This window comes from Pinus tabuliformis, chromosome J (genome assembly GCF_031772625.1).
Source record: "Pinus tabuliformis cultivar Carrire ecotype Pingquan chromosome J, CPIR1, whole genome shotgun sequence".
In the NCBI taxonomy this organism is placed as follows: Eukaryota; Viridiplantae; Streptophyta; class Pinopsida; order Pinales; family Pinaceae; genus Pinus; species Pinus tabuliformis.
In genome coordinates this window covers 1067791522-1067815998 of record NC_142295.1, presented here as the reverse complement: position 1 = coordinate 1067815998, position 24477 = coordinate 1067791522, and the positions used below count along the sequence as shown (strand labels likewise).

The following is a 24477-nucleotide window of genomic DNA, read 5'->3' as shown; positions in this document are numbered from 1 at the left end:
GAGCCAACATATCTAACTATTTAAATGACCTTCCTTCATTTTCCAACTCTTCCAAAACAACCACCCAATTCTGAAGAAAGGTCTATGTGCTCTCTTGACCATACAAGCGACATGCAAAGATGATCAAGAGTTGGTAGGACTTTCTGAGTGACTAGTCTTGTACACCTGATTGGGTGTCGAATTGAACTTCGATGCCTCTTTTACCCAATGCTTCATGATGTCTCGAGTGTTCACATTGTTGTTGGGGGTATAGAAAAGTGCATCCATGTGGTTCATCGATTGTGGTAAGTGATACATTTGATGATAGTTTTCTGTCCTGAAGGTAGCAAGTTGTGTTCCACTGGCACTGCTAAATCTCATCATCTCAGGATATGTGTGTGAGACAATCCAATGAATGATGTCTGCACATAGGAAGGAGGGGTACCTGCATGGAACCTTATAAAAGCCTGAATTGTGGATGTTGACATAGACCTGTTGATCTTACAGATCTTCCTTGAAGCTGCCTGCAAAGATACCCTTAATTTCCTACCATGTTATCTTCTTGTCCTTGAATATCTATGAATAGTTGTGTGTCTACATAGACTGGAAAGTTCATTGAAACTTGTTCAGCTACATCCTGAATGTTACTCTCAATGGTATCCTTTGATCTAGCTCTCTTGGAAGCCATGTTACCTATACTATTGAAAGTTTCTCAACGATTGTTGTACCAGGAGACAAAGAGGATACTCATGACATGCAAATTTTAGCTCGAAATCAAAAGAACTTCAAGATAGACCAAGCAACAAACTGGGAAACTGCTGGGAAAGATTGTGCAATCATGGGTTTCAGAGGTGAGGGACTATCAGCTGGATCTGCACATTACGTATTCTCAATTGTCAGTGAGTAGGCATTGCTGATAGGAACTGTGCAATGTGTAGTTCAGTACGGCTTGTGTTGGTTGGGATTATGCATTGCGCAATCCCAATGGCCAAGACTCCAGGACTGGCTCTTGTAATTGCACAGTGAGCAGTTGGAGCCAGTCACTAGCAGCCTCTGCACAATTCCTGGATCCAAGGCAGAGCCTTGAGATCCAGAAGTGCGCAGTGCATGTCAGGAAGAGCTAGAACAGGGCCAAGGAAAATTAGATCTACCCAAGGGTAACATGAAAATGAGCATATCTAAATGTGTGAGCGATGGTCGGTGCAGATATGAGTGAATTATAATGCATGCAAACAAAACAAGTGCAAGAATTAGTAAAACAGAATAACAACAAAGCTTATGGAGAGAATCGTCGCAATGGCTACCATTAGTGCAAAAACGGGGTTATACATGCAACACTTAGGAAAGGCAATGAAAATATTAAAAAAACACTTCTACAAGATAAAACAAATCAAAACACCAACGATCGTTCATTAAAACATATAAAACAACACCCTCACAAGCCAAGGAAACAAAAGCAACAAAAAAAGCAGTAAAAGACTAAAAAAGCAAGACTTTCCCAGAAAAGATGTGACAATTGTGCCGAAGGTTCCTAGATCTCCTCGGGAATTCCAGAGCTCCAATATCAAATGTGAAAATGAGCTATGGTAGTTTCCATTAAATAGATTTGATCAATTTAGGGTTTATGAAGCGAAGGCCAAAAATCTAGGAAGAGAGACACATGGCAACAGTTTCTAAAAATAGTTCAAGTGTAACTCCCACTGCTAAAAATAGATCCCTATTTTCTAGGCATTATTTTTCTCTTTCTGCTTTTTCTTTTTCGGGAAAGATTTCCATGCATGCATAGACAAATTACACAGTTTTAGGGAGAACTGGGAAACTCACTGACACATGAATTGGGAAACTGCCAAGGGAATGCTTCTGGGCAATTCCTGAGTTGGGTGGCTTTGGCTGCTTCCATGCTCTATGCAGTTTCCCAACTGAAGACAAGTTTTCAATTGGGTCTGCACAATCCTGGAGCTGAAGCTCATTGTTGGCTTGAGCTGTTCATTTCCTAAGAGTAAGGTTGGTTTCCCTCTAGGATTGTGCATATCAATAAGGCAGTGCTAGAACCAGATTGCAACCAAGTGAAGGGGTCATCTTTTGGTTGGACAACAAATCAATTAAGCGAACACAAGTTGTAAATAAAAAGATAAAACTTAATGAGAGCACAAGTACCTGGAAAATGTAAGAAAAGTTGCCTAGAATTTAGTAGGGAGGCTCCAAAATGAAGCGTAACCAAAATTTTGGAGGGTGGTTGTAGCCGCTACAACATTGGCGACACACTACTAGAACTCCAGTTCTCTGTATGGACCTTCTCTCGTGTAAAGCGAGTCTAACCCTTCTGGAAGTATTGTTTGATTCTTTGATCATCATGGTTCCTTCACTGCTTGAGTTAAAGGTATAGTCCCTACCATTCTCTTGATCGATTAGCACGCATACTAAGCCAATTCAACTGGGTTGTTTAGATTGGGGATGAGGGATAAATTGATGCACAAGTAATATAGACTACCATAGTTTTAGTTTCATCTCTGGCTTTGCTCCGTTGCCAGCAGGCTTGGACAATATCTCGGTGGAGTTAGTTTAGGAACACATGCATCGCTCCACTGCCAGTGAGCCTGGCTAATACCATGATAGAGTTACTTTCTTAACCTCTCTGCATAGGAATTCTTTCTCTTCTTTCACCTTTATTTTATTATTAGTATTATTATTTTTACTTTTTCATTTTCAAAGAATTATGCATAGGCACTTATTTATTTCATGAGGCGAAAGAGGGACCCCGACTTATTAAGAGTAGAAGAGGTTGTCCCTTCAGAGAAGGATGTTATATATACCTCTAACATGCATGTTAAGGTTTTCCCCCTCACCTTACTCTACTTGATTGAGTTTAAATGGGTTAGTCAAAAATAGAAAATTGATTAGAGTAGGTGGTACTAGTTGAAATTGCAAGTATTGTGACTTCACCAAGACTCACTCTGAAAGGAACGTATTTTCCATGAGGTTATCATCGACTGAAGAAATGCAAGTTATTCATAAAGAGAGGGAATAGACAGATAAACAAATGTTGATAGTTGTACAAATCCTCTTGTATTTCACCTTGCTTGTCTCAAGAAGCCAAACACGGTTTCATGTGAAACTAACTCTACGGGTGCATAACAAGAAAACAAGAAAAGGAAAGTAGTAGAATGAAAGAAAAAATGAGTAAGAAAAATAAAAACAAGAAAGCAAAAGCAAACAAGAAAGAAAACACTACTCCTACTCTTAAGCTAAATAGTGCATGGGCCTATTAAGGTGAAGTGATATTTCTGATGCAGCCACTGGTGCATTGGTTGGCCCATGTAGGTCAAGGCATGGTTGAAAAGAAATATATTTAGGAAAACCAGCCGAAAACAAAGATAAATAAATGAAAACCAACTCACTCGAAGTTTAAATGTGTCTACAGAAAAGAAAACAGTAAAATCACATGGAAGGCACTCTGTAAGCATATCATGGTGTTGTATCACACTGTGTGTAGATGACAAGCATGTACACTATTTCGATCTTAACAAATGAGAAAACATGCAAAAAGGAAAAAACTTTCATTTCACAACATGACTTGCTATGTATGATTTCTCCAATGCATGAGTGATAGGATCATGTGATTCTGGTGGAGGATATGAAATTTGTAAACTAGATTGTTTTTCAATACAAACAAGAGAGTGATGAGGAGCATGAGGTGATTCAACCAATTTCTGATCGGAAGTGGAACTGACATCAAGGCTGCGAGAACCTAACATAACCATCAGCTTAGGTTGAAGTGCCTTGATATCTTGAGGGGTTTCCACTTCATCAACAGATAGATCATCAAACATTGGTGGCTTAGAAAGATCAACAGTAAGTGAATCAAAATCGTGATCAAATGAATGAGAAAAAACAACACGACAACCACAATTAGAAGATCCGAGATGTGCATCGACATCCTCATGATCTGACGAATCATACAGAGGGGTTGACGAAAAATAAAAAATTTCACCCTCTAAGTTTTTAGAATTGAAAGATGATAGATTGGGTGGATTTGGAAATAAAGATTTGTCCTCTCTACAATAAAAAACAAAGTGACATCTTATGTGTCCTGTGAATGATCGGAAGTAGAAGCATTCGGGGATGAATTTTAACAAGGAAAATTAGAAGTAGTAGAATCATATAAGATGTCAGTATAAAGCAGATGAGGTGCAGACGAAAGAAGGTCATCCTTCACCACAGGTTCTTCTTCAGATTCCCACACATACTCATCAAAAATGATAGTGCAAGTTGGCTGCTCAACACCAACTTCGTCGACAATTTGATCCTCGTGAACAACAAATGTTGAGTCTGGAACAGATTAACACAACACAGTGAAATCAGGAGGATCAAAGGAACCAAAGGAAGGATGTTGAGAAAATGATATCACGTGAAAACCATCGGGATTGGAGTCCAATTCTGCATAGATATCTAGAGCAGGTGGGGCGGGAGGAGGTGATAGGTTGGTTCACAACTTCCCCCACCTCGTCCTGCAAAGCTAGAGCTATTTGATGAGAAGAGGATAGAGAGTCACTCGTGATAGCGACTTTTTCCTTCTTAGATTTGGAAGCTCTAACACCGAGGTATGCTGGGAGGGGTTCAAATGATTCTAACTCATGTGGATTTTCATATACGTGAAGAAGATACTGATTTTGTTGTGGTTCCTTTTGGTTTGATTAATTCTCTAGATACTTTCATGTGTTTGATGAATAGTGTGGTGTGTCCTTATCTAGACAAGTTTTTGATAGTATTATTGATGACATGTTGATATATTCTAAGAAAATGAAGAGAATGCAGAACATATAACAACGGTATTGAGATTGCTAAGAGAGCATCAGTTGTATGCCAAACTTATTAAATTCAGTTTCTTTTATACAAAGGTTCAGTACTTGGGGCATATGGTTTCCAAGGAAGGTAAAGCAGTGGATCCAGAAAATATCAGAGCTATCATGGAATAGGAAACTCCTAGAAATGTGGATGAGGTCAGATCATTCATGGGGTTAGCAGGGTACTACAAGAGGTTCATTAGGAATTTCTTGTGGATTTCCTATCTTATTACATCATTGTAGAGGAAAAGAAAGAAATTTGAATGGACAGAGGAATGTGCAACTAGTTTTGAGTAGTTGAAGAAGTTACTTACAAATGCTTTGGTATTAAATATTGCAGATCCAGATAAAGAGTTTGTGGTATGTATAGATGCTTGCAAGAGAGGACTGGGTGGAGTCTTTATGCAGGAAAGACAAGTAGTATGTTATGAGTCAAGGAAATTGAATGAGCATGAGAAAAATTATTTCACTCACAATCTTGAGTTGGCAGCAATCATCCATGCATTAAATATGTGGAGACATTATCTTCTTGGCAAGAGGTTCATCTTGATGAGTGATCACAGTGGATTGAGATACTTATTTGACCAATCGAATCTAAATGCCAGGAAATCTAGGTGGTTTGCTACGCTCAATGAGTTTGACTTCGAGATCATGTACATTAAGGGTAAAGAGAATGGGGTTGTCGATGCTCTTAGAATAAGAGTGTAGGTAAATCACATAGCAGTTATGAGTTCATATGGGACAAATTTACAGGATCGTATCTTACAAGTAGGACAATAGGATGACAGGTACCATCATCTTAAGCACAGGTTACAGCAATAGGGTACAAGTGAACAAGATGTGGACTATTATCTCATGGCACATGGTTTGGTTAGATTTAGGGATAGGATCTATGTGTTAAACAACAATGAGCTCAAGAAGCTTATATTGCGATAATTGTTAGGATATTCCGACACATAGGAAATAGTTAAGTACAACTTGGTCTAGTATAGAGTTAGGTATAGAGTTAGGTAAAGTGTGTTTCTTTACCATTGTACATTTTGTAACTTACAATCCGACGGTCACGATATGTAGTGATCCGACGGTTCATTCTCTCCTCGATATTACCGACACTTGATCCGTGGCTTGACACCCGATTGGTCCATGATTTCTATTTAAAGCGCATGGAGGGTCATTTGTAGGGTAATCCGTGCATGAGAGAAGCATATGTAAATTTTCATTCTTTTATTAATAAATTGCCTGAAGTGGCCGCATTGGCTCAGGCCGTGGACTGTTTCCCTCTTTGAGGGTTTTAACCACGTCAAAAACACTGGTGTATTGATCTGCGATCTGGTTGTGAGTGGTGTCCTTTGGTGTTCTGTCTGAGGAACTTACCCTGTAAATTTCATGTTAAGCCATATTGAGGTCACCCGGGATATCATAATACATTGAAAGCAGTGAAGAATTTCTACCATTGGCCAAATTTGAAGAAAGAGGTGGCAGTGTTTGTTGCGAGATGTTTGGCTTGTTAATAGGTAAAAGAAAAGTGTAAGCATCCAAGTGGTTTATTGCAGCTGGTCCTGATTCCAGAGTAGAAATGGGAGGTCATTTACATGGACTTCATTACAGGTTTGTTGAGGATAGATAGACGACATGATTCTATTATGGTTGTGGTTGATAGGTTTACCAAGGTATCTTACTTCATTCCAGTGAAGTCTACGAATTCGGCTAGTGAGGTAGCTCGGGTCTTCATCAAGGAAATAGTGAGGTTGCATGGTTTCCTAGGAAGATTGTGTCAAACAGAGATGCCAAGTTCACTTCCAAGTTTTGGAATGAATTATTTGCAGGTTTAGGTATATATTTGGATGTTAGTACAGCTTATCACCCACAGACAAATGGACAAACAAAGAGGGTCAACAAGATTTTGGAGGACATGTTGAGAATATATGTTATGCATCAACAACGAAAGTGGGAATAGTATCTTCCACTGGTGGAGTTTGCGTATAATAATGGGTATCAGTAATGAAGATGAGTCCATTTGAGGCACTTTACGGGAAGAGTTCTAATACTCCTATTAGTTGGAGTGATCCAGTGAATAGGGTATTAATCGGACTGGATATGTCGGAATAGGTGGAACATGAAATGCATGTTATCAAGAAGAATATGAAGATAACATAGGCCAGGAAGAAGAGCTATGCAGATCAACACATTATGTTTGAGTTTCAGGTTGGGGAACATGTGTACTTACATATCAAGCCCAAGAAGAGCTACTTAAGGATTGGATCATGTCTCAAGCTAGCACCTTGGTATTATGGTCCTTTCAAGATTCTTGTGAAGATTGGACCAATGGCCTGCACTGCCTCCGACAGTGAAAGTCCATGATGGTTTCCATCTTTCATTGCTTAAAATATGAAAGATGTTGATCATGTGATTGACTATTTTGTATTGCAGGCAGAACCTGAAGGAGAATTCTAGCTAGAACCTTAATGCATTTTTTAGGGAAAGATGCTCATTCTCCATAATCGAGCAATCGAGTAAGATAAAGTTCAGAGGAAGAACTTTGGGCTCGATGAAGCTACATGGGAGATGGTTGATTAGATGTGGGCTATGTATCCTTATTTATTCACTGGTTGAGCGTATGTTCTTTGATATATGTTTTGATATTGTGTTTTTGCTATGTCTATATATGCATATGTATGTAAATATTGCATTGATCTATGTTATAAAGCTCCAAAAACCAGTATTGTGTTCATGATATGTTGGTTATGTCTTTAGCAGTATGATATTATGTAAATGTTGTATTAAGTTGTGTTATCAAGCTCCATGGGAAGCATGTGTTTTGTTGGTTATTAAGTGTCATTAAACACCAAGAACGATGTTCCCCCAAGGGGGAGGGGTTTGTAACAACCCCTAGTTGATTTCCTATGTAGATAAATAAAAATAAGACCATGGTCATGGGACACGTATTCCAAGTTGAATGTTGGGAAAAAAGAAAGTGATGGGGATCACTGGTGATCAATAAATGGTTTTGGAAATTGGAAAAAGCATTGGAAAAGGAAAAGTGGCATTAATTGGCATTTTATTTATGAAAATAACGGAAAATAGGATAAAAGGAAGGTGAAAGGTCACATAATTGCATGAGGAGGAAATTGAAGGAAAATTAAGGGAAAATGAAGAAAACTAAATGATAAAAAGGCTTCTAAGGATCAGTTCATAGCTTTTCTCAGTTCAGGCTTTGGCACTCTCATTCTATTCTCTCTCTCATACTCTTGCACACTGAGAGAAATCTTGGAGCATTGTTGGAGCACTCTATTTTCATTGGATTTGGAGAAAGAAGGCAAAGAAAAGTAGAAAAGCGTAAGGGAACAACGGGATCAACAGCTACGGTGGGATTTCCTTATAGGTATCAAGTTGCATGTATGATTTCCTTGCTAGTTTTGGCATGTCTGGTATATGCATGTGGTTATTTGGTTATGATCTGTCATTCGCATACAAGATCGCTTAGATTGATAATGGCTTTACCTAGCCTTGCAATTTCCTAGATAGCCATGGTGTTGTGGGTTTTTCCACTTGTTGTTTCTCATTGGTGCTTAGATTCCTTATGGTTGTTGGTTGAGTTACTAGTTCCTAGAGCAGTTGGCTGGAACAAATGCTTTGGAGCCCTCGAACAACTTGAGTTGAGTTACTAGTTTTGGCCCCTAGGTTGGAAAAACACTCTGGAGCCCTTGGTGGGTTGAGTTACTAGCCCAAGAGTCGGGTTGGATAAATGCTTTGAAGCCCTAGAAGGTTGTGGGTTGAGTTATTAGTTCTTAGAGCCACAGTTGGGACAAATGCTCTAGAGCCCTAGATAGCTTAGGTAGAGACTGATCTAGTTGGTGTTAGTGATGTCCGAGCATGAGGTGGAATCACTGGTTGAGGGTTGAGGTGGTTTGGCCTCTGAAAGCCCTGGTCTAGTTTTGTTTGGTTTATTCCATGAGATCCCACGTTCATGATTGGAATATGGCACGGGGGTGATTGGTTGAAAGAGAGATTTGGTTCAGCCCAATCTATGGTCGGGTGGTACGTGGAAGTCCCTGACTTGGTTCGATTTTCATATGTTTATAATAGCTCTTTTCCTCTTGTATTTTCATGAGTAATTGTACTTGTTACTATGTGGCTTTGATGGTTGTTCTATCATTGTGTATATGTTGTTCATTTGTTGGTTATATGATGTATATTAGCTATGGACTTGATTTGTTTTGATTTGTTAATGGATAATTAATGACTGCATGAGCTAATAAATGTTATTATAGCTATGATGAGAGGCATTTAGACCTTCTTGACCATTCTCTAATAAGTATCTGATCCCTATGTTTAAATATGCATCCATGACCTGTAAATTACATGTCCTCAACATGTTTGAAGAAATGAATGTCATGGTTAGACCTGGTTAGGTCAAGTTCTTGATCAGGTTTTGTATGAATGACTTTGTCTTGATGTCAATTATCATTCTAAAAAGTTTCACTAAGTTCTAGGCAGTGATTTGGAGACTGGCCTAGAATTTAGGCTCAAAATCTGGGACTGCATGCTTTGAACTAGACATTTTAGGTTGCAACTACATGGATGCATGCTTGTGCATGTGGTTGGAGGCTTCTAACCACATGGAGGGCTTGCTGTGGGAGCGTTTGGGGATCCAGGTCAGAAAAAAGTGTGTCCAACTCAGGTTTTAGCCACCTGGGGTGGTTACTCAGCCTCTTAGTGACATGTAGCCTTGTAGAATGTTATGAGTTGTCAGTTGTCTTCCACAGTTGGCCCCACTTCCTTAACAGGACCTAAGATGTTGGGTCAGGTCATAGTAGCTCCTCCTCTCATGTTTACCTCAGCAAGCCAATGAAACTGGGTAGATATGAAAGGGGTGGTAACATTAATTTTGACATTTAATTGTATTTCTGGAGTTTGGAGTGGCATGTGAGTTATTTCTTTAGCTCTCACTTATTTAGGGTTAATCTCATCTCTAGTCAACTTTATTATTAACTCCAACTCCATTTTTCACTAGATAACTACAATTTTTGGTTAGTTAACTAAAACTATAAAAAATATATTTTTTGAATTTTGTACCTATATTAAAAAACCAACCTAATACACATTGATCCTCTCTGAAAAATATCATAAATATGTGATCATAAAAAAAACTAAATATAATAACATAAATTTGAATTAATCTTTTTGATTTCTCAATCTTTTTTCCCTCTATCATCTCTCTGGCTTGAAATTAATATTATTATTTTTTCACAACTAAATTCCTCTACACTTAAAAAAAAATCTAACATAATAACAAAACTTTATTATATTATAAATTCAAAAATCTAGCATATCATCAATTTACTATGTTAACAGTTTAGCAAACAATACATTATCGCTATTCAAAAGTAATTTACTGGGTTAACAATTTAGCAAACAATACATTATCACTATTCAAAAGTAATTTAAAGCGTTATATAAAAAATTAAATGAGAAAGTAAAAACACCTCAATCAAATAAATTAAATCTAATTAAACCAGCACCCACTCGATCTCACACATGAAAATCAGTTATTTGAAATTGTGTGCTATTACTATTAAAAAAAAATAAGAAATGTGGCTTTGGCCATAGAAAACTAAACAATTTTTTGAATTTGTAACCAATAAGTGTTTATGTTTATCGTTTATTTTTAGGGTTTATGGTATTGTTATTGTTTTATTATATTTTAATGTTTATTTTTCCTTTTGAAGGATATACTTTACGTGATGAGTGTTCATTTACGCATTATTATGGACAATATGTTTATCCACTTCCATTTCAAAGGTAAATGAAAATAAAAATAAAAATGTAGCACTTAACTATATAAAAAGGTTGTTTTACTTTTTTAAGTAATTAATTATATAAATCTAAACATAAGATCATATAACTGAGCAAAAATATTTGCAAACTTTATTTAACACTATGTAATTAATAATTTCAATGTCATTAAAATACAACATTTTTGAAAAAACATTCCTATAAAAGAAAGCTTTTCAAATTTAGATATGCTCCTAAATTTTAAGCCTTCGGGTCCACAAGAAAGGGCAAAGTGTGGGAGAGGTTTAGGCCCGAAATCAAATTAGGAATGTTAGATTTTCAAGGGCGGAATCGCACGGTCATCAGGTTTGATAGTTAAATGAAAGTTAAGGATGGTGCCTGGGTCATTTGTGGCATTGTTTTGGGCCTTCGGATCTGTGGGTCCGCCTTCAAGGGCTTCGGGTTATTTGTTGCACGAGAGTTGAGTTTTTCAACTTCTCCTTCTAGCTCAATAAGTAGGTTTTTTAGTCCAATGGTCATACAAAGCGAACTATTTGTGTTTATTTTGGATTCTTTGCACTCTTTGTAGGGCGGAATGTCTTGTCTTCGTTTCTTTTGTAGTCTTGTTGGAATTCGGTTCGGGGTTCTGCCATCCTAGTTGTCTGTTGAAGTTTCACAGAGCTGGTGTTTGCCTTGCTCGGCTCCGTTAAAAAAGTGTACAATATGTATTTTGTTTAGATTAATGGAAGGTTCCACTCTTACTTGATCAGAAAAAAGATAGTAGTAAATCTATTTCCACCACTACAAAAACAATTTAAACACTAACAATCTTAATTTTTTTTAATCACCAAATTCCAATGAAAAAATAGTTAAAAAAAAAAAACATCACCCAACAAATTTTGTCACTACTTAATCAGGTTAAGTTAAATAAAAATGTGTGATTCAATTAATCACCTCCATTTTTTGTTATATCTTTGTCTGGCAAATGTTGAGGTTTAAGTTTCCATGTAGATAAACGCTCACAAGATTTTTCCACCTGGCATCACAGATTTACATTTTTAATAATAAACAATAAGAAATATAACAAACTATTAATTGAAAAAATATATTAATTACTCACCTCTATCTTCCAATTTGTTTTGTAAGTGATGACCATTAAAATTATTGTTTGCAAACATGTCCCCCTAACATCCCAAGCCATATTCCCTGTTATTAAAAGGATAAACATAAAAAAGGAATTTTTATTTTTAATTATAATTTTTAAGATAAATATAAAAATGTAAAAAGTGAATATATGTATAGAAAATGAATAGATAAATAATTATATAATATTTTTTTTATGTTAATTATTAATTTATGTGTGTTAATTTTGGATTTTACTAATATGAAAAAGAATTATTTTTTTAAATCATAAATTTTTTTGTTTATTTAAAATAGATTTAAATTAAGGTTGATCTTTGAACCTTATTATCAGGTTTTATGTTTTTTTTGCAATAGTTACAATCGCGAGGGGACCTATGGTCTCACCTCTTCTAAATATTGAAGTTTTTAACAATTTGGTGGTTAATGGGCCAAACTATCAAAAGGAAAAGCCCTCTCACTTTGTCAAGAAGTTCGATGAAATCCCCAAAGTTGAGGTCTACCCCTCCTAGTTGAAATCTTGGGCCTTGCAATTGGTTGAGCATGGCTTGGTAGGCCAATTCATAGGGATTTGGCCATCCCTGTGCTCTATGAAATTATGGGTAGAAAAAAATGGAAACCCTTAGGGTTCGATCACATCTTCCTTTTGTGGGAAGGGTTTTTTTCACGTACTTTTTCGAAAATAATGCAGATCAGGGAAGCAAACCTTAGTTAATGGGAGCCTAAGGGTTGTATTTGGATTGATGGATCCCTGATTTCAATCTTGAAAGAGATGTGCCTTTGGTTGTCCTAGTGTGGGTGAAGCTTCTATTCCTCTGTCTCCACTCCTGGAATGAAGTAACTTTCAAAAGTATTAGAAATAGCCTAGGTAAATACATCAATCGTGCCTAGCCACAAGAGGGTGTGTTTGTGTATGTAAGAATTTGTGTTGAAGTAGATCTAGATAAGGGGCTTCCAACGACCATTAATCTAAATCTGGATAACTATTCTCGAATCCTGGAAGTGGACTCTGACCATCTTCCCTTCAAGTGCAAAATTTTCCATGTGTATGGCCACTTTGTAAAAGTTGTAAGAAGAAATGGGAGGAACAAAAAAAAAAAGAAGGAAGAGGGAGATCAATAGAAACAACCAAAGAGAAGAAGAGGTCTACCAAGACATGCTAAAAATTTTCCTAGATAGCCTAATCCAAATGGGAATAAATAGAAAGGCCCAACTTCCCCAAAAAAACTAGGACCTGAGAAGGATCTAGCAAGACCAATGGGAAGAAAGACATCCATAATAGCTATGAAGCTTTGAATCTGATTAATAAAGAAGGAGAAATCTAGTTGAACAATCCTCTTATTTCCCCAAAAAAGGAGCCTAATCTCACCTCATATTTTAGGGAAACCTCGAATACTGAGAATATGCTTCCTCTAAAGGATGTCCCAGCCCCTATGTAACCAGTTGAAGACTCTTCTTTTGAGGAGGAAGAATATCAGTTCCCTCAGATCATTAAATTAGCCCTACTTTTTCGAGCTCTACTAATGAGAAATTGGAAGCCTAGAAGGAAAAGGAGCAAGAGTGCTTCCACCACAAGGTAGGTAGGAAGACTAGTCGGGACGTAAGAACATAAAAGGTAGACTCATAAACACAAAGAACTGGGAACTCAGTCAACACTAGATCCAAGGTTCATCCAAGGAAGAAGAAATACAAGAAAAAGAGGAAATTCAACCCCTCATCAAGGGGCAACTAAAACACATAATAAATGATGAAAATTATCTCCTAGAATTGTAGGGGGTTAATGTATGAGAAAAGGATGTCATAAGTAAAATCCCAAGTTAAAAGAGAAAAGCCCCTAATTTTCTTGCTCTAGGAGACTAAGATGGGGGATCAAGAAGTCCTTTAGCATCAATACAAATTATGGAATGGTAGTGGTGTTTTATCAATCAAATCAAGTGGAGCATCCAACGGACGAGGGTGCAATAATTCAATGTATACAATTTGGGATGGGTATGCTTCTCTTGTTTTTCTGCATGGTTCTCCTCCAAAATCTCATTGTTGAGCAAACATTTGGCATCCTAATAGCTTTCCCAAGATTAATTCCTTTTGTTGGTTACTAGTGCATAAGAAAATTTTGACTACAAAAAAGCTTCAAAAGAGGGGAATCCAAGGCCATTCTCGATGCCAATTTTACAACAAAAATGAAGAATATATCCAACACGCTTTTTGGGAGTGCCCTATATAAAAAATGTATGGATTGAATCTCTTTCCCATTTGACAAAATGACTTATATGGTTGTGTTCTCTCCAATATCTCTTTTCTTCTTGGGCATTGCAATACTCAAGTCAGTTCATTCAACAACTTTTTGTTAAACAAGTTTGGGAAGCCTTGATCAAATTCATTTGTTGGAAAGTATAATTAGCAAGGAACAAAAGTATTTTTAGCAATACTCAAGTGCTTCCCCAATTGATAGCAATGAAAGCTTTGCATTTGTGCTCCTACTTCTAGGGACAAAGCCCTTGTAAAGTAGCCTCTCCTCAAGTTTTGGATCCCCTAGAATTTTCTTGGCTTTCAAAGCTCTCCCTTCCAAAGGAAATCAATTTTTCTCCAGGGTTTCTACAAAATGTCTCGCAAGAAAAATGGAAACTTCCCCTCTCTTGGGAAGCCTTCAAGGATTGGAAGGCACATCTATCAAGCTTTGTACTTAGCCTTAATGAAGTCTCGAAAAGAAATCCAAGGGTGGCAGGAGGACAGAGGGGCAGTCTATGGCCCCGAGGGAACTAAAGTATTGAAGTAGTCATGGGGATTAGGAAATATGACAAATAATTATGAAGAATCCTATGGTCTTCTACAAGGTCTCCTTATGGCTAATGTTCCTTCTCTTTTAATTATTCAGCGCATGGTAAAAGGATCCTTTGCAAGGGATAAGATATTGGAAAACGTATTAAATCACATTAGAATGGTCACAAAACAAAATCCCTTCAATTCAAACGATGTCTACCCATGAGTTATAGACCATTTGGTTTATGTGGAGTTTACTTCCCACCAGGTCACAAGTTCAAACCTCATGGGGAGGGGATGAGGAGTAGAAGCCAATTTAGGCGAATTAAACTTCCCAAGGGGTTTCTAACCTCGACCGAGCCTCACACAATCCTGGTTATAAGCATCCCATCATGGTTATATTGGTATTCTTTGAACCAATAAGCAGGATGGCCCCAACCTAGGTTCAGCCTAGTTACAAAAAAAAACTATTACCATGTCTTATAGGATAAAAATAAAGAAGCAAATGAATGTGCCAATGAAGTTTGCATCCTAAAGTTTGGAGACTCAAAGCTAGATGGCTAATTAATGTCATCCTTTATTCCTTAAGTTTCATTTCCAATTAAAACCATGTTAAGAATTATTAAAAAAGGAGGATGAAATATGTCATTTACATCAATAGGTTGAGGAGTTGAGATCGTGAGTTGAGATCATTTGGTCAACAATTTGGTTATGAACATGAACTATTCTACTAGCTGAAGTGGTTTGATGGATGAACCTATGGATCTGCGAAAGTACAACGTAATGAAATATTTTATCCTCAAATAGGTTGGATGTTTTGTAAAAAAAATTATTTTTAATTTTGGGGTCCTTTTGGAATGTTTTCGCATCCACGAACCCGTACTTTATCTCTCAGTTTAAAGTCCCTCAACAGAGGATAATTTTGATACAAGTTATGTTAGGTATACTTGAAATATATGACAAAATTGAATTGCAACCCTAATGTAAAGTTATGAACCTAGTAGAGATTTTGAAATCAATACAAATATTCTCATTATTGCAAAAAAAAAAAAGATAAATTTAAATTAATTATAATATTATTTAACTTAATAAAAATTATAAAATAAATTATAAAAATTACTACTATTATTTTTCATAAATATAGAAGTAGATTTTTTAGAAAAAACTGATTTTTTGGTAATTATAAAAATAAATCTAAACTAATTATTCTTAAAAATATGAATAAACAAATCAAGAAATAAAAAGAGAAAAATATTTAAATTTTAAAATATTTCTCGATACACATAGAGTGAGGGATAGGATATGGTTGCACCAAGTAGCCACCCTGCTCTCTAGAATTAATAATATCCTATGACGACTCATTTCCCATAACTAGAAACCAGCTATGCAAGCCCTTGCCCAAGCAAGGCAAACAAATAACCTACATAACCTCTCGAAATTTTTTAACCTTCAATCCAACTATAGCTTCTTTGACACACTTTTTCATTCAATTTACATGTGGGAGGGGAGTAATTACCCTCGCTTGAACCCCAATTACCTTGTTCATCACCCCCATCAAGGAGAGCTTATCACTCGCAATGAATTTTTCCAAATGTTTGATGTCCCACGAGCATAGCAGAGGATGCCAGTGAGATTCAAATTTGGGGAAGGGTTCTTGGGTACCCCAACTTTCTAGGCAGTCGACCACATGGTTTCCTGATCTCCTAGTGGGTGAGGTAATAGCGTAAGGAAAATATATAAGTAGCTCTTAGATTCTGAAAGCCTGATTTTCAAGCCTCCAACTTTTGATAACCTTCGAAATGGGGGAGTTGTTAATCAACTTCTGAACAACATTCATTACTAGTCGAGAATCCCCTGTACCCTGTAGATTGGTCATTCCCAACCTTCTTGCCAACAACGAGTCCTTTTCTAGCGTCGTAAATTCTGCCACATTATTTGTTGTATACTCGCAGTATCCAACATACACACCCATAAATCTTCCTGAGCAATCCCTAAAGATACCCACAAACCCCACTAGCCTAGGATTCCCTTTGGAAGCCTCATCAAACTTCAACTTGACGAAACCTTCAAGAGGGAAAACAAAACCAGATGGGGAAGGAGTTGGAGCTTGCCTTGGTGTAGAGAAGTGATGACCAATCATCATGTCCAATTTACTGATAATTTGAGCCTCCTCCCCTTCTACTTTCCAATCCTCTTCTACCCATTTCTCAGCTAGGATTGTTTCCCTCATATTCCCAACAATAATATTCTAGACTAATTCAACCGAAGATCTTTGGTTTTTAAAGATTATCCTATTTCTCTCTTTCTAGACATTCCAGAGTAGGAATCCCAAGATCAAAATCCAGGAGCAATTTACAAACAAACTTTTGAACAACATCCCTCTCTAGTGTTCCACTGTTTTCCAAAGACTATTGGGTGAATGGTCCAAATAGACAAACATAATCTCTACTTTCACCATAAATCTTCCACTATTGCACAAGTATTCAACCGATGTTCCACACTCTCCTAATGGCATTGGCACAGAGGGCACCGAGATGATCCTACAAAATTTTTTCTTTGAAAATGATCCCAAATGAAAAAACACTTACGACTTATGAACCAAAGAAAATAAACTATTTTCAATCATAACTTAATTTAAAATATAATTAATTTTTTTATATAAAATAAATTTTAATTACAAATAATTATAATAAAAATTTAAATTATAAATATAGTTATAATTATATATAATAAATGACATTTTTATTTATAATTTTATAATTTTAATTATTTTATTTAATATTCTAAATATAAATATTAAAATCCATATAATCATAAAACTTACCTTAACTCCCAATCCAAATTTGAAACCCAATAAACAACCTCCGGGAATCCCAACAATATAGTAACAACCCACGTTGATATAAGCCACAAGAGCTTGCCATCCGCAACCAACAGCTACACCTGCATGATAAGCAAAGAAACATACATCATAAAACTCTCTGATGTAAACAAATTAGGGATATTTCAAGCTGAATTTAATTGGAATGTAAATTTTGAAATTTAGTAAACAGAAGTGAGTGATGTTATTGATATATTTATTGATTTTGTAATATTTTCAAATTTGTAATACAAACAAATAAGATGATTAATATTTTATTATGGCTTTTTTATAATAGAAAATATTATTATATTTTAATTAAATTAAGAGTGGGATGATTATTATTGCTTGTTTTATTAAAATAAAAAATTAAATTTTATTTGTTTTATTAAAAAAAATATCAAATTTTGGAATTTTTTTATTGGTGATGTGTAAAAGAGTAAGTTTTCAATTTTCCTAAATATCTTTAACTTATTTCTTTATGTCAAAAAAGGAAAAGTCTTTACTAAACAAAAAAAAAAAAAAACACTTTTAATTAAAGAAAAACAATTTTAGAACACTTTCCAAACCTTTAAAATAAAACAACCCATATATAATTGGATTAATAAATTTAAATCCAATTATAAATGATGTACCATAATTCTCAAGATTAATAAGTTTAAATTCAGAAAACAGTCTTTCGGATTAATCACATTGTAAGGATTGTAAAGATTGGGTTGATGTTTCGAACCAACTAATGTAGTTTATCCTTAGGACAAAGATAAACCACATTAGTTGGTTAAAAACGTCAACTCAATCCTTACAATGTGATTAATCCGAAAGACTATTTTCTAAATTATAGTTCACAAAAGTCTTAAATCTAACATATTTAAATCCAATTATAAATGATTTACCATAATTCTCAAACATAAAAATATCCAAAGATGAACGTTAAACCTTATAATTTTCCTAAAATTTAATAAAAAAAATATAGTTGAACAAAAATTGATGAACCTGAAAGCACGGGTTGTATGCCATTGAAAATAACTGAAACAGCCAGGAAAGGAGAAAGTTCTGCGACTGCATCCGTGACTTCCTCCCCTTCTGTAAATGCATAGCTAATGATGTTTTGTAGCAAGAGAATGGCAATGGCGAAAATAGTCGAGATGATGAAAGAGATCGTTGTCACCACTATCACTGAAAATGCCGCTGCTCTGGGATTTCCCGCGCCGAGCTCATTGCTTACCCTCACACTGGACACGACAAGGAAAGGAGAAAGTTCTGCGACTGCATCCGAGACTTCCTCCCCTTCTGTAAATGCATAGCTAATGATGTTTCGTAGCAAGAGAATGGCAATGGCGAAAATAGTCGAGATGATGAAAGAGATCGTTGTCACCACTATCACTGAAAATGCCGCTGCTCTGGGATTTCCCGCGCCGAGCTCATTGCTTACCCTCACACTGGACACGACAAATAGAAAGTATATTTCCCAGAAAAATCTTTAACTATATAGAAAGACTGTATTCCACAGAAAATTTCTGTTAAGAGAAGAGACTTGATTGAATTATATATCACTGACCTTGCTGCTGCGTTGAAGCCGACTGAAATCATGAAGAACAATCCCATTACTGTCATACTGTACATAAAAAATTAAATCTTTAAACAGCGAGAAGAAATTTAAAGCTTTAAACAGTAAAAAGAAAGAAAGAAAATGATGTAATGATAAAGTTCATAAAGATCGGTAAAGAGAATCGTGTCTGTAGATTCATCTGCACCAATTTGGTAAAGGCGATTTTCTTTTAAAATATAGAAATAAATTTAACTAAAAAGGAAGAATACCAGATAGACAGTGAGTCCAATGCAATTTCTGGATTTTCCAGAAGACCAGACAGGAGAACCAATATCTGGAAATACCAGATTTCCAAACTAATGTCATAGAAAACCAGTCCGTTGGTGAAAACTGAATTCAAAACAGAAATAAGAAAATTAAAGCAATGTTAACAATGGCGTTATTCATAAACCTAAATCAAGAAAACCAGAAAATGTGAACCGTGAATTCAAAAACTGAAATCAAGACATGCTGAAAACAGCATAATTCACAAACCCTAGTCAAGAAAATCAAGAAATGTCGAAAATAGCACAATTCAAAAACCCTAATCAAGAAAATGTGATCGATGGATGGAATCATGCAAACATAAGAAGCAGATGGAGTGTAAGTCTGACCATAACATGATTGCGGAAGCGATAGAAAGCCTCAAGAACGACGGCAAGCCGGAGAAGGCCTGAAGGGAGAAGCCTGTCCATGTGTGCTTGCATTTTGGGGTTTTTAGGATATATACAAACTGAGCAATGACGACGATCCACCACGACAGACTCAGCACAAACGCCGCCCCGAAGATTCCCCAGCCGAGTTTGTAAATGGCGAGCCAGCTGAGCAACAGGTGGACGAATATCGTGCAGAATGATATGAAGGCGCTGGGCATGACGATGCTCTGAGCCTGCAGGAACTTCTGGATCGGAAAATTGGCGGCATATGCGTATATCTGGGGAATTAGGCCGTAGACGAATATAGCGGCCGCGGTGGCTATTTCCTCCGACTCCCGCAAGAGCAATAGTAGGGACTTGGAGAAGACGTAGATGAGTGTGAGAGGTATGGCCATCGCCATGAGAAGGACGGTGGATTGTTGCAGGTAAATGCCGAGCATGTCGTAGTTCTTCGCTCCGTAGGCCTGCCCGCACAGGGTTTCCACCGCGCTTCCCATTCCCAACTGTTAGAAAACGAAGATGAAATTATTAGAATTAACATCGCAGTTGCATTCAAAATTTGATCACAAATTGTTTGTTTTAATTGCAATTGCAGTCATGTGATATGAAATTATTAGAATTAACATCGCAGTTGCATTCAAAATTTGATCACAAATTGTTTGTTTTAATTGCAATTGCAGTCATGTGATTTCTTTTATAGATGAAATTATCAGATTTACAGATGAAATTATCAGAATTAACATCGCAGTTGCATTTAAAATTTCATCACAAATTGTTTGTTTTTAATTAGAAGTGCAGTGATGTGATTTCTTTGAATTGTGAAATTTGGATTATAAATTTTTTTTATTGAATTTATTTATATATTTAAAAATATATTTTAAATAATAAAAAATTAAAATATCATTTATATTAGATATCATTTTTTGGGATTTAATTGCGATAAATAAGTCATTTATCTATGACCATTTTATGAGAGATAGTAGTAACTGACTAATTTCTTATGATTTTTGAATAGTCTATTTAGCACTCATTGCATCCGGTGATGCTCTTTTTTATGATTTTTGAATAGTCTACTTAGCACTCATTGCATCCGGTGATGCTCATAGGGGTGAAGAAGTGAGATTGAAACTAGTGAAATAAATCACATAGTGTTTCTCATGATTTTTGAATAGTCCACTTAGCACTCATTGCATCCAGTGAAGAAGTGAGATTGGAACTAGTGAAATAAATCACAGAGCATTCTCATGATTTTTGAATAGTCCATTTAGCACTCATTGCATCCGGTGATGCTCATAGGGGTGAAGAAGTGAGATTGAAACTAGTGAAATAATTCACATAGCATTTCTCATGATTTTTGAATAGTCCACTTAGCACTCTTAGGGTGAAGAAGTGAGATTGAAACTAGTGAAATAAATCACATAGCGTTTCTCATGACTTTTGAATAGTCCACTTAGCACTCATTGCATCTGGTGGTTTCTCATGACTTTTGTATAGTCCACTTAGCACTCATTACATCTGGTGATACTCACAGGGGTGAAGAAGTGACATTGAAACTAGTGAAATCTCATGATTTTTGAATAGTCCACTTAGCACTCGTAGGGTGAAGAAGTGAGATTGAAATTAATGAAATAAATCACATAGCGTTTCTCATGATTTTTGAATAGTCCACTTAGCACTCATATAAATCACATAGCGTTTCTCATGATTTTTGAATGAATAGTCCACTTAGCATTCATTGCATTTGGTGATGCTCACAGGGGTGAAGAAGTGAGATTGAAATTAGTGAAATAATTCACATAGCATTTCTCAAGATTTTTGAATAGTCCACTTAGCACTCTTAGGGTGAAGAAGTGAGATTGAAACTAGTGAAATAAATCACATAGCATTTCTCATGACTTTTGAATAGTCCACTTAGCACTCATTGCATCTGGTGGTTTCTCATGACTTTTGAATAGTCCACTTAGCACTCATTGCATCTGGTGATACTCACAGGGGTGAAGAAGTGAGATTGAAACTAGTGAAATCTCATGATTTTTGAATAGTCCACTTAGCACTCGTAGGGTGAAGAAGTGAGATTGAAATTAATGAAATAAATCACATAGCGTTTCTCATGATTTTTGAATAGTCCACTTAGCACTCATATAAATCACATAGCGTTTCTCATGATTTTTGAATGAATAGTCCACTTAGCATTCATTGCATTTGGTGATGCTCACAGGGGTGAAGAAGTGAGATTGAAATTAGTGAAATAAATCACATAGTGTTTCTCATGATTTTTGAATAGTCCACTTAGCACTCATTACATCCGGTGATGTTCACAGGGGTGAAGAAGTGGGATTGAAACTAGTGAAATAAATCACATAGCGTCAATCATCACCTGGTAACCAGGACTTCCCAGGAGATCACCCATCCAGGGTTGCCTCTGGCTCAAGCGCGCTTAACTGTGGAGTTTTCCCCATAATCAAGCCCACTTAGCTTGCTACCCCATTTGCAAAACCTTAGCAAGTATTGTGCCTCATGAACCATTCAAAAATCATGGGCTTGATTGTGGGGAAAACTCCACAGTTAAGCGCGCTTGAGCCAGAGGTGCTCTGGGATGGGTGACCTACAGGAAGTCCTGGTTACTGGGTGCAAGCCCCGAAAATGATAATTGACGCTATGTGACTTATTTCACTAGTTTCAATCCCACTTCTTCACCCCTGTGAGCATCACTCGATGCAATGAGTGCTAAGTGGACTATTCAAAAATCATTAGTCAGTTACGACTACCTCTCATGGAAATGGTCATAGATGAAGGACTTACTTAACACAGTTGAATCCCAAAAAATGATATATAATATAATGAAGTGATGGTTGACACTATGTGATTTATTTCACTAGTTTCAATCCCACTTCTTCACCAAAAATCATTAGTCAGTTACGACTACCTCTCATGCAAATGGTAATAGATGAATGACTTACTTAACTATGTGACTTATTTCACTAGTTTCAATCCCACTTCTTCAACCCTGTGAGCATCACCTGATGCAATGAGTGTTAAGTGGACTATTCAAAAATCATTAGTCAGTTACGACTACCTCTCATGGAAATGGTCATAGATGAATGACTTAATGCAGTTGAATCCCAAAAAATGATATCTAATATAATGCACTGCGAAAAACCCCCAATAATCTCTTGTACTATTAAATATTTTATTTTAAAGAATTACTTCTGGTGGGTTTATTAACAGTGTTTAATTTCAACAGGATGAGGAGAATTGACCTATAATGTATCATTAGCAAAATGTTTTTAAACTAGAAGTCAAAACCTAAGGATAAGATCTAATTTTTAGGTGGGAAAGTTTGGTCTCACATGTCTTGAGGCCTACATGTTTGATACCAAACTAAAAATTTATTTGAAAGAAAAAAACTTGTATAAAAGTTTATGAGATTTTAAGTAAGTATATTGTGATGATTAAATGATGTTAAGATAATTAAAATTTTATTTTTAGTAAATTATATAGAAAATTTTTTATCTCCGTGTTTAAAATTATCTAGTGTGATTTCTCATCCAAACAAGAACCATACCATCCGTGTTTAAAATTATCTAGTGTGATTTCTCATCCAAACCATACCATCTCCTCTTGACAATAAACCACACCAAATATTTCAGAATACATCCACAAAACTTCTCATATGTAAACTGAACCACCAGAACCTTATCTTTCACCACATGCTCAATAAGACATTAAGAGGGATGATGTGGATATACCATGACTCCATAAGCGAAGACCTGGATTCCCCTGTTCCCAAGAGATGCACCGGCCAGCTCCAAGTTTCCCAGATGACCAGCGAAGATCTGTGTGGACATGCTCATTATATAGTTCACCATGTACACTACCACGGCCGGCAGGGCAAGGCGGCACAGCACCTTCAATTCCAGCAACACAGCGTCTCTCATCATCTTCATCCATGGCTGCTGCTCTGCATTGCACAGGATCACTTCCAGACGATTTATATCAGGAATATGGGTGCTACTGCTCCCCCCTTGATGATCCAGCAGAGGCTCCTCCACTTCACCACGCGCCATTCACAGAGACCTTCTCGCTGGGATGATTGCTCGCCGATTCCTCACTAACTGATATATTCCAATATAGCAGGCCAAACTCTGTACAGAAGGAACAAATTCATTTCATAGATAAAGATTAAAGCAAAGTGCAGAGCGGGTTGAAATGAAATGAATGATGTTAATGAAGTATATGAGGTTGAGACGTTTAAGGGACAAAGAGAATAATAACTTTAACTTATTTTAGTATTTTTTAATGTCGTACGAGTTTGGAAAGTTAGCAATCTAATTAATCTTAATTTTGTCAAATAAATGATACATATGGTCAATATTCAGATTATTTTCATGCTGAATAAATGTGGATATTCTTATACCTTGCACATTTCCTGACAAAATGTCATTCTATCTCCACCATACTTTTATCACAGAAAATACAAATTTTCTTTTTTCCAAACTTTTTTGGAAAACTTCCGGTCTCACATTATCACACTATCTAAAATAAAATTATCCTCTCCTCAACTGTACCATTAACTTTTTGAGAAATAATATATATATGCCATTAATATCCCTGAGAAATAAATAACATATATGAAGATTTTGGGTGCCCTAGGGATTCTTGAGGGTGCTGAACGCATTTCCACCATAAAAAATTATTCAAACACTCCAACATTTTGATTTTTTGAATTTTTTTTACTAGATTCTGACAAGAAAACTGTCATCCAAATGAACTTGTAGTGTCAATAGAACACGAGTGGGAATACTTGCAAACCAATTCCAAACACCAAAACTCCAGAGGCGGGAGTTGGTGTTGGGACTTACTTTCATATTGCTT

At 36.2% G+C, this 24477-nt stretch overlaps 1 pseudogene across 1 annotated transcript in view; it reads right to left on the bottom strand.

Annotated features, from left to right (window-relative positions):
* Positions 1 to 23838, bottom strand: part of LOC149230644 (uncharacterized) — a 66115-nt pseudogene extending 42277 nt beyond the window's left edge. The window contains exons 1-8 of the transcript XR_016248016.1: positions 23352 to 23838; positions 19561 to 20105; positions 19177 to 19297; positions 18917 to 18938; positions 18352 to 18797; positions 17323 to 17441; positions 11719 to 11804; positions 11553 to 11634 (exon numbers count right to left, since the gene is read on the bottom strand). The product of XR_016248016.1 is annotated as an uncharacterized LOC149230644 (transcript). The remainder of the gene's footprint in view (positions 1 to 11552; positions 11635 to 11718; positions 11805 to 17322; positions 17442 to 18351; positions 18798 to 18916; positions 18939 to 19176; positions 19298 to 19560; positions 20106 to 23351) is intronic.
* Positions 23839 to 24477: the final 639 nt, after the last annotated feature.